Source organism: Pinus tabuliformis, chromosome 9 (assembly GCF_031772625.1).
Source record: "Pinus tabuliformis cultivar Carrire ecotype Pingquan chromosome 9, CPIR1, whole genome shotgun sequence".
Lineage (NCBI taxonomy): Eukaryota > Viridiplantae > Streptophyta > Pinopsida > Pinales > Pinaceae > Pinus > Pinus tabuliformis.
The window spans coordinates 1670408723-1670417980 of record NC_142307.1 but is presented as its reverse complement, the minus strand read 5'-3'; the positions used below and the strand labels follow the sequence as shown (position 1 = coordinate 1670417980).

At 35.3% G+C, this 9258-nt stretch overlaps 1 pseudogene; it reads right to left on the bottom strand.

Moving 5' to 3' along the window:
• Window positions 1–4378: 4378 nt before the first annotated feature.
• LOC149155305 (DNA replication licensing factor MCM4-like) lies at window positions 4379–7415 on the bottom strand (annotated as a pseudogene).
• Window positions 7416–9258: the final 1843 nt, after the last annotated feature.

Sequence of the window (9258 nt, the reverse complement as noted above, 5' to 3'; positions counted from 1 at the left end):
ATTTCTACAAAGTTCTATCTCTAAAGGAATTTAGATTTTAAATAGATGAATGCATTGTATCTTAGATATAAATGATAGGCATGATGATGCAAGCATCAACTAATCTTAAACTCAATTATATGTCTCTATGAAATAGCATTACGGAAATTGTTTCTATAAATCTTTAGGTCCAACTCAACATGGACAAAGAAATAGGGTTCGACTTAAAATTAGGCAAGACTTAAGAGTTAGTTCAAAAAATTTGGTCCAAAGAAAATAATTTGGACAAAAATTTTGTTTTTAAACTATCAAGTTTTACCTGATTCTTGCCCAACCCCAAGTGAAATCCTAAGATAGTTCTACTCAAGTCTGAGTTACACCATGAATTATGTCCAAGTTAAGCTTTGACTCCATTTGTTCTGCTCATATTTAGATGCTAACTATGTCATACTAGCCAAGTTAACTCGGCTGAGTTTGGTAACTATGGTTACAAGTATCTTTACCAACTAAGGTAACAATAGCCCAAATGTGATATGAAAAATAAATACAATGTGATGAATCATTTCTTATGATTTAGGATTGACACATTTCAAATGATGGAAATTATATGTTGCCATGCATGGATAGTGTTTACAAGGATATGGTGAAATGTTCAAAAACTCTAGGATGTCACAAATAATGGTGATGTAATTCAAGACCATAACATAAAAAAATCACAAGTAAATAAGAACATAACAGTATCACAAGTAATTATCAGCATAAGAAAATATTTCTACCTTTCTGATATTCTAATAGAAAGAACAAGATTTTATATCATGTCAATCCCACTCGAATTGTATTCGTAAAAATATCGTTATGGTTGTGGTAAACATTTGTTCTATGGATCCCAGAATGATTGGGCACAAGATGAATCATAAACATCCCATCCCACCAATGGTACTTCTAGCCACAAGGCACTGTTAGTTGTTTGGTGGTAGCCATTAGCTATTTGAAAAATATTGGGCCTCTACAAAGAGCTTCATTATCAAGAATCAGATTCGTATTAGACAAAAAAATGAGAATTCCACCAATAAAGCGAATTTAAACAAAGACGCGTAGTAGAAATTAAAAAAAAACCAAAATTATGTTAGCGTAGTTGTGCAATTTAATTGGTTTGGAATCTAATAAAGTTATTTTCCCAAGGAGAATTGTGGTCGAGTGAACATACACTGACTAGAAAACCTTGAATTAACTAAGAACATAGACACCCTTCACAAGCCCATGGTGTTGCACAAGAATGGAAAATGCAATATGCTAAAATATTTTCTGAAGGTGTGCCTTGTAATAGTAAGATATTGAATGACATCAAATAAGATTCGGTGTTCCATGTAATAGTAATATATTGAACGACATCCAACAAGATTCTACAATGTTATTGTTGATGTCATTGATCTACAAAAGTTATCCATGTAGCCATAATGCATTTCTCAAGCATTTGGCTAGTATGGAAGGCATACATACTTGTGTTTAAGCAGACAAAGTCAGTGTTCATTTGTAATTTCATGCTTATCAGGCACCCATATTCTCACCAGGGATTCGGAGATTCGCCCATAAATATATCTTAATGGTAGTTAAATCTCAATCAAAAGTAACTATAGCGATGAACAATGTCTTCGTATGATGATAAAGAGGGTGTGTTTCATGCCCTAACTAAGGTACGAAATCTCGTATCCCTTTTCCTCCTGGGCTATCTCGCCCATCCAAGAATGTCATCATTCATGTGTATGTAAGTCTTGTTGGATATGGGACTAGGTGCAATCCCTTGGCATATCTGACAGAGAAGAGTCCCTATCTGTGGTTGTTTAACCAAGATATTCTTTCAAAGGTTTTAAACTAGCTATATTTCATCGTAATATTCCCATACTAGAAAAGGACATTCTTGCAGCAAAGTTGAATTAACCAAATAAATAGAAATAATTTAGTCTCTATAGTTGTACAGAAATATCCCAATTAGCTAGAAAAATCAAGATAAATTCCATATGTGTTGTGATAAAAAGTCAACCCAACTATCTAAATCCCATGCAGTCTTGATAAACTATTATTTTCCCTATTTAAAACAAAAAATAAGAAGGGAACACTGAAATTTCACCATGGAGATTGTTGAAAGGATTGTGAAGAATGACCTTAGTAATAAAGAGAAGGAAGTTAAACTTTTTATTGATTGGGCTTCATCGAATTAGTCTAGTGTTGATGGTTTAGTGTTTGAAACTATTGATGTTGAAGGAGTGGTGCAAATGGAGGTAGAGGTGGCAGAGTTTGTATAGAAGGCCATACAAATTGTGTCATAGGAGACAAAGAAGAAAGTCTTTGTGATTCCTACCTTCATTAGAATGGATTGTTGCTCGATGATGGTGTCACAGGCAATAGGAATTCAAAGCTCAGGGTATCAAAGCCAAGGGAAGATCTAACATTTTCCCAAGATTTTGGTACCATTCCTAATGGAATTTATATACATGTTGACCTAGAGTCATTCATTTTCCCAAGGTTTTGCTACCATTCCTAATGTATTTCTATACATGTTGACCTAGATTCATTCAATGAAGATGTCAAGCTAGAACTTGAGTTTTTGTCACCAGGAACAAAAAATTGAAGTGTTCTCAACCTTGATTGTGATGTTGGAATATTATTTTGATGTGACTGGTGAGGAGGCTGACCCATTACAGGTCGAATTTCTAATGCACCTTGACTACTTTGCAGCAAATATGATATGTTTGTGGAAGTACCTTTGATATTTTGAGACACGATATCTAATTGCAGAAGAGAAGATGGATGGATCTCTTCAAATTCCTACATTAATAAAAATATCATTATTAGACATCCTTTATCTTTACATTCTAAGGGAATTGCTAAAACAATAAGAAAGAAAAAAAGAAATGGGTAATAATTTGCCATCGAAATAATTAGATCAAAAGAGAGTGTAGGAAGAAAGGAAGCCTGCCCTTCTAGGAGGTCGTCTATCCTTCTCACTCATCATGGGTCTATCCACATGGTACAAGGGTCCATGTATATGCCAATCACTCTAAGGAAGAGCGGGTTCCCAATCCATTCTTTTCTCTCTCTCTCTCTCAACCTAACGACTTCTTTAGATCACCAAGAAAATAATCATCTTTCCTTGAGTTATCACTTCCTCTTCCATGATTTTCCAATCTTGGGCTCAGATCTTCCCACAAGTATTTTTCTTCCTCATAATTTCTCTAGTTTCTAGACACCATTCTACTCCATATTATATCAATTTCTTGGGGTGGTTGTACAAGTGAATGTAGTCCATGCAGGGATCTCTAGCCCCTATAATTTCCATATGCATCATTAGGACACCATTCATTAGTTGATGCCTCCAATCATATCCATTCCTTGAACCATATGCCACACTCGTATTAGAAGTGTCAAGTTGCCTGAGGTGATCGCCATCACCTTTCCAACACCTTTCCAACCTAGGGCCTTTCCTACTCATTATCCTTCTCCACATTCCTATCATGTAGGCTTCCAACAATCCTTTATGGAGGAGTCCTTCCAACTCCAATCCTCGATGATGCCAGAGGAAAACTCCTGCCAACAACACTTAATAGACAAGGATCCCTTCCAATTACAACTCTTGGTGGAGAGGCAACCCTTCCACCTCCTAATCTGGAGAGTGGGGAGGAAGGTTTTCCAACTCTAATCCTTTACAAAGTAGATAGATGCCTTCCAAGTCTAATGATCTATGGACAAACGTTGAAATTCTAATCACTATAGCTTGTAGTAGGATTTTTCCATATCCAGGTTCAAGACTCATATCCATACTAGAGAAATTCATGCTAACCTATATAAAGGATTTTGTTCATTTCTTGCAACTTCACTCTTCTGATAGTTATAATACAGAAAAATGACTGCCTTGTGAGATTAATCTCTTTCATTTCATTCTATCACAACTTACAACTTGAAACAGATTAAAACAGTGGCATTAAAATGCAATATCCTGTCAAGCCCACTGGAATTGTCTAGGTAAAAAAATCATTATGGTTGTGGTGACCATTTGTTTTATGGATCCCAGAATGATTGAGCATGAGATGGATCATAAACATCCCTTCCCACCAATGGTATTTCCAGCCACAATGCACTATTATCTCTTTAGTGGCATCCTTTAGCTATTTGAAAAAAATTGGGCCTATGTAAAGAGTTTCATTATCAAGAATCAAATTCGTATCAGACAATAAAATGAGAATTCCACCAATAAAGTGAATTTAAACAGAGATATGTAAGAGAAATTAAAAAAATATTAGTGTAGTTGTGAAATTTAATTGGTTTGGAGTCTAATAAAGTTATTTTGCCAAGGACAATTGTAGTCGAGTGAACATATGCTGACTAGAAAACCTTCAAGTAACTAAGAACATACACACACTTCACAAGCCCATGGTGTTGTAGAATAATAAAGCTGATACTGTATGATCCCCTGGCACATTTCAACATAACCATGGGTAAGATCCTCTATAGCCTCATCAGATATCTTGGGATGTATGTGTTGTATTGTATGATTGATATATAATGAAGTTAGGGTTGATACATCCAATGTGTCCACTCTTAGGTCATGTAACAAGAAATGATGTAATTTCAGTCATGTAAACTGGAATAATTCCCTCCAAGTATCATATGAAGCCATCCCAAGTAGTAGACATAATTCCATACCTCGGACTCTTCATAATGCAAAGTGTTGATCAATTTGCTCATCAGCTTTATCAAGAACCAAGTAAATCAGATCAAACCTACAGGTGTAAACCATTAATTTTGTGGATTTGAAAAGTAAGCAAACCTCGTAAGGACTCATACCATGCCCACAACAATGACTAAACTTTACCTGGAGAGAAATGTTGGAGGAAGTTGGATATTGTCAATGACTGAAAATCTCTGATTGTAGTGTGAACCACTAGGGTTCACACATGCTAACACAGATGTTCAAACATTAAGGGTTTCTATGATCCCAACCTTGGCAACTGACATGGTTTGTTGTTCCATCACCTGCCTCAAATAGCATACCACATTAAGAAATGACAAAAAAGTGTAGGAAATACAATAGAATGTGGGTAAGCTTGATCAAGAGAAAACCACTGAATGCATAATATTTTGTGAACTGATTTGAAGAGGGAAATCCCACCTCATGTAGCATGCTTCGAGAATTATATGACATCTTGTCAAACTCATTTATGTAACAAATGCCTCTGTCACTCAATACTAGTGCTCCACTTTCCAATACCTATTAAATTCAAAAACTAATCAATAATCCAGAATTTCAATGGATGTGACAGTTCCATTGCTGCTTATTAAAATATTCAATGATGCAACATCAGAGTCATTAAACATACAGTTTCACCAACTTCAAGATCCTTTGACACATAAGCAGTCAAGCCAACTACAGAGCTTCCTCAACCACTTGTATAAATACCTCAAGGAGCCAACTTGTCTACATACTAAAGTAGTTGAGACTTACTCGTACCTGGGTCCTCAACAAGAAAAATGTTGATGTCACCATGGAAAGTGACACCTGTGGCTAACTTTACTGGCATTCCCCCAAAAAGTTGTTTCCAACAACAATAGTAACTTCAAGGGTTGGATCACAGTACAGGTACAAGAAATTACTAGAAATGAAAGAGATAAAGAGCCAACAACCTAGTTAACTTCTCATAGATATCAGGCTGCCATGATAGCTCTTTCAACTTCTCAACCTAAAAATCAGAAATACATGTTAATGAATTCAGTAAATGTATTAGTACGGTGAAAAGGTGAAGATGAGACTAAATTTATACCTTGGCTTCATACTGAGTAGCTGAAATATCACCTTCTTGAAAAGAAGCAAAGTTGTCACTAGTGGCATCACACTCCATTGGATCTTCATCTTGTAGTCATGTCTAGTCTTCCTTCTTTAAGTGAAGGCAGTCGATGTAAGTCTGCAAACAAACAACATTTATAACTTTCATTTATAATGCATAGTAAGAAGAACAAATATCCAAGCACATGCAAAACAACTTTGGGACAGGATTATACCTTAAAAGGGGATTTTACTGTCCTCTAGTTTGGTCCTAATCTAACACTCATGGCCCTGAAGATTTCAGTTACCTGCAAAATATTCACAAGTCATGATCAAAACTCCTTTCACAACAATATTTTTTCTACAAAAAATAATTTCTGGAAATCACTCTCTACCTCAACTCTATCACCAAGTTTGGCATCATCCACTAGCTTGTCATGCATTAACAAGTTGACTATATGTGGGGTTTCCCCCTTTGGAATGGCATCGGGCTTTCTTGCAGCCTTACGATCTGTTTGTCAGCAAACCTGACCCCAAAATAAATGAGAAGGAGAACGTTGTAATAATGCAAATTCAACAACTAGATTACTATTTAACTCAACTATATTGACAATTACCTACATCTATTATGAGCCAAAGTCATGAAGTTCATAGCAGCACATTCTGGCCTTCCACGTCGAGTAGGTTCATCAATTCGATCTGGTAGTTAGGTTATGAGTAAAAACATGAGTTTCCAAATACATTTTTGAACCTCTTTTGAGACACAACCATGTTCATAGAAAATGAGTAGTATTCACTAAGAGAGGTTGAGAACTGCTTCCAATGGCATGAATAAATCATGAACATTGATGCATCACTCTAAAATTGAATTATTTTCCCTTCAGTATAAACTCTATTCTATGCAAGCAACTATAAAATCATGAAGAAACACAAGCTACAGTAAAAAGCTATAACTACAGAACAAAATTATAGTTTCACTCAAGAAAATGAATACTTCTATCAATGGGCACTGGTGGTGGAGCATAGCCACAAACAAGGCATTTGAAAAATGCCTCTTTGATTTATGCAATTATTGAGCTACAATGTATAATCATCCCTTTCACTGAAATAATTTTCTCAATATCTAGATTTCAAGGCCAACACAACCCAGGCTTATTTTCTACCAAAAAGGGGCATTGAACAAAATGGCTAAAGAGATTACATATCATAGAAAAAAAATGCACTGGTCACCAAAGCCTATCTGAGGGATTCAAATCTCACATGTTAACTGTATCTTTGAGATTGAATATTCTTTCCTGAATACAAAAGCAGTTATGTAAATAAAAATAAATATTTTATACAATTTTATAGGGTGGTCAATTTGAAAGAACCATGCAAATGAAACCATAAGCTGAAAATGAGATATAGACTTGACACATGAAACTTGAGAGGATTGTAGTCTGCCTACCTATATGTGCTTCTCCCATAAAGGTTTAAGGTGAACACCAACATCCATCAAAATTATATAAAAAATAGAAAGAACTTCAAGGGGGTATATAACCATCTTCCCATAAAGGTCTTCATCATAATCCAAGATGTTCATTGCATCAATGTTCAAAGAATCGCCTTCTACTTCCATTGTCTGTAGGGGTTGTCAACTAAATGTAGTCAACACAAAATATAAATGTTGTGTTATGAGCTTTGGGAAGGTTGTATTGTTGAAAATATTATCATATACAAAGTAATCCACTCCTTCAAATCCAGGAAATATTTTGTACTGAGAAACATAACCATTGTTTTCTTCAGTTTGATTAACGTGGTTGATCTCTCTGTCTTCATCTTTACAGCTTTATCAAACTTACTATCATTCTCTTCTTGGGTAGAGTTTGGTTCTGTCATAGGGATGATCTAATCACAAAACTCACAATTTATATCAATGCTAGAACCAGAAGACAGAGGCTGATCTAGAGTGTCTTCTTTGTTAACAACTTCATAATTCTCAAGAATGCAATAAACTTGTATGGTATTTTGGTCATTGGAGTAGTTCTATCTTACAACTTACTAGTAGTTTTAACTTTTAGTGTTAAGGCATTTGAATATCTTTCAATATTAGTTTAGTTTATTTACCAAGAAATTGTTTGTACATTCCTACTAAAACACAACATTATAATGAGAACTCTGTTGGAGAGAGACTAGACATGTTTAGGGGAGGGTTCTTGACTTTCTTCCACTTTTATTAGTAGTGCCTACATCAACAACCAATGGACATGTGCTCCTTTAGGGAGTTCATGAGAACCTCACGATCTTGTCCTTGACCCATGAAAATGACTTCAATATCCACCAATCATAAAATTCTCAGCACTTTATCAAAGGAAATGCCTTCGCCCTCTATGCTTGATCACTATAGCAAACAAGGCCACATTGAGATCTAAGTGCTTTTAATCTATAGAATCTATGACTACCAAGCTGAGTGAAAATTTGGGTATTTGGACACCATTAGGTGCAAATCTACTCTAGTGATGATTGTTGCATGTTTGTTCTATGTATCTTTGAACATGGTTGCTATAGTGGTTACTCCACCATAAAAAATCTTGCAATTCACATGCTAGCTCTAAACATTTTTTAAATTTTCGTATAAGACAAATAATTGCTGATATAATCCTTTCTGGTACAGATCTAATCTGAGGGTCTGAAGCCATATTGGATGGAAAAGTATAATTTGTAGGCTTATCTTTGGCAATTAAGTCTTTCCACTAGTGCTATTGTTCACACCTATGCTTTGGACAATCTGATGTGAAGATTGAAACTAAGAGTATTGGAATGATGCATTCCACCATCAATTCTCGTTTGTGGAACCTACCTTATCAAACAGTCTTGGTATGCCTTTAGCAACACATGACTCATACTCAAATATAGGATTTGGGATTGTCAATTGCAGTGGAGAAGATCTCACCTTCTAGAGCACAGATAAAATGTATTCACTAGTAGGGTTCATACGAGCTCCATACTTTTAAAGGAACTCACTTGGTAGGCAAGAATTAAATCTACCACAAAAGTCATAAATTGGTGTCTTCCAGGACTACTTGTGGTTTCATTGAATGCATTGTATCTTTCTTTATCAGTGAGGCATGGAAGGCTTTGAACCAACATTGTTGTGGTCCTCCTTATGTTCCACTTAGCTTCATCCTGGCATAGTGATAAGAGCACATGGTAAACGCTACTCCTTGTCATATTTTTTTCCTAAAGGTATTTTATGCATACTGCTTCCGACTTATTTTTAATATCATCAACATAAGTTTTCATCCTTCTTAAACTAAGGAACAAATGACCAATCATGGAAATATCCACAAGGATGTTCATATTTGTCAACAGGAAAATCTCAAACTCTCTCATTTCTCCAATTTCACAAATAATCATACAAGTTTGATGACCCTCAAGTGAACTATCATCTTTTGTTTCTTTTTCTACAAATTATAAATCGA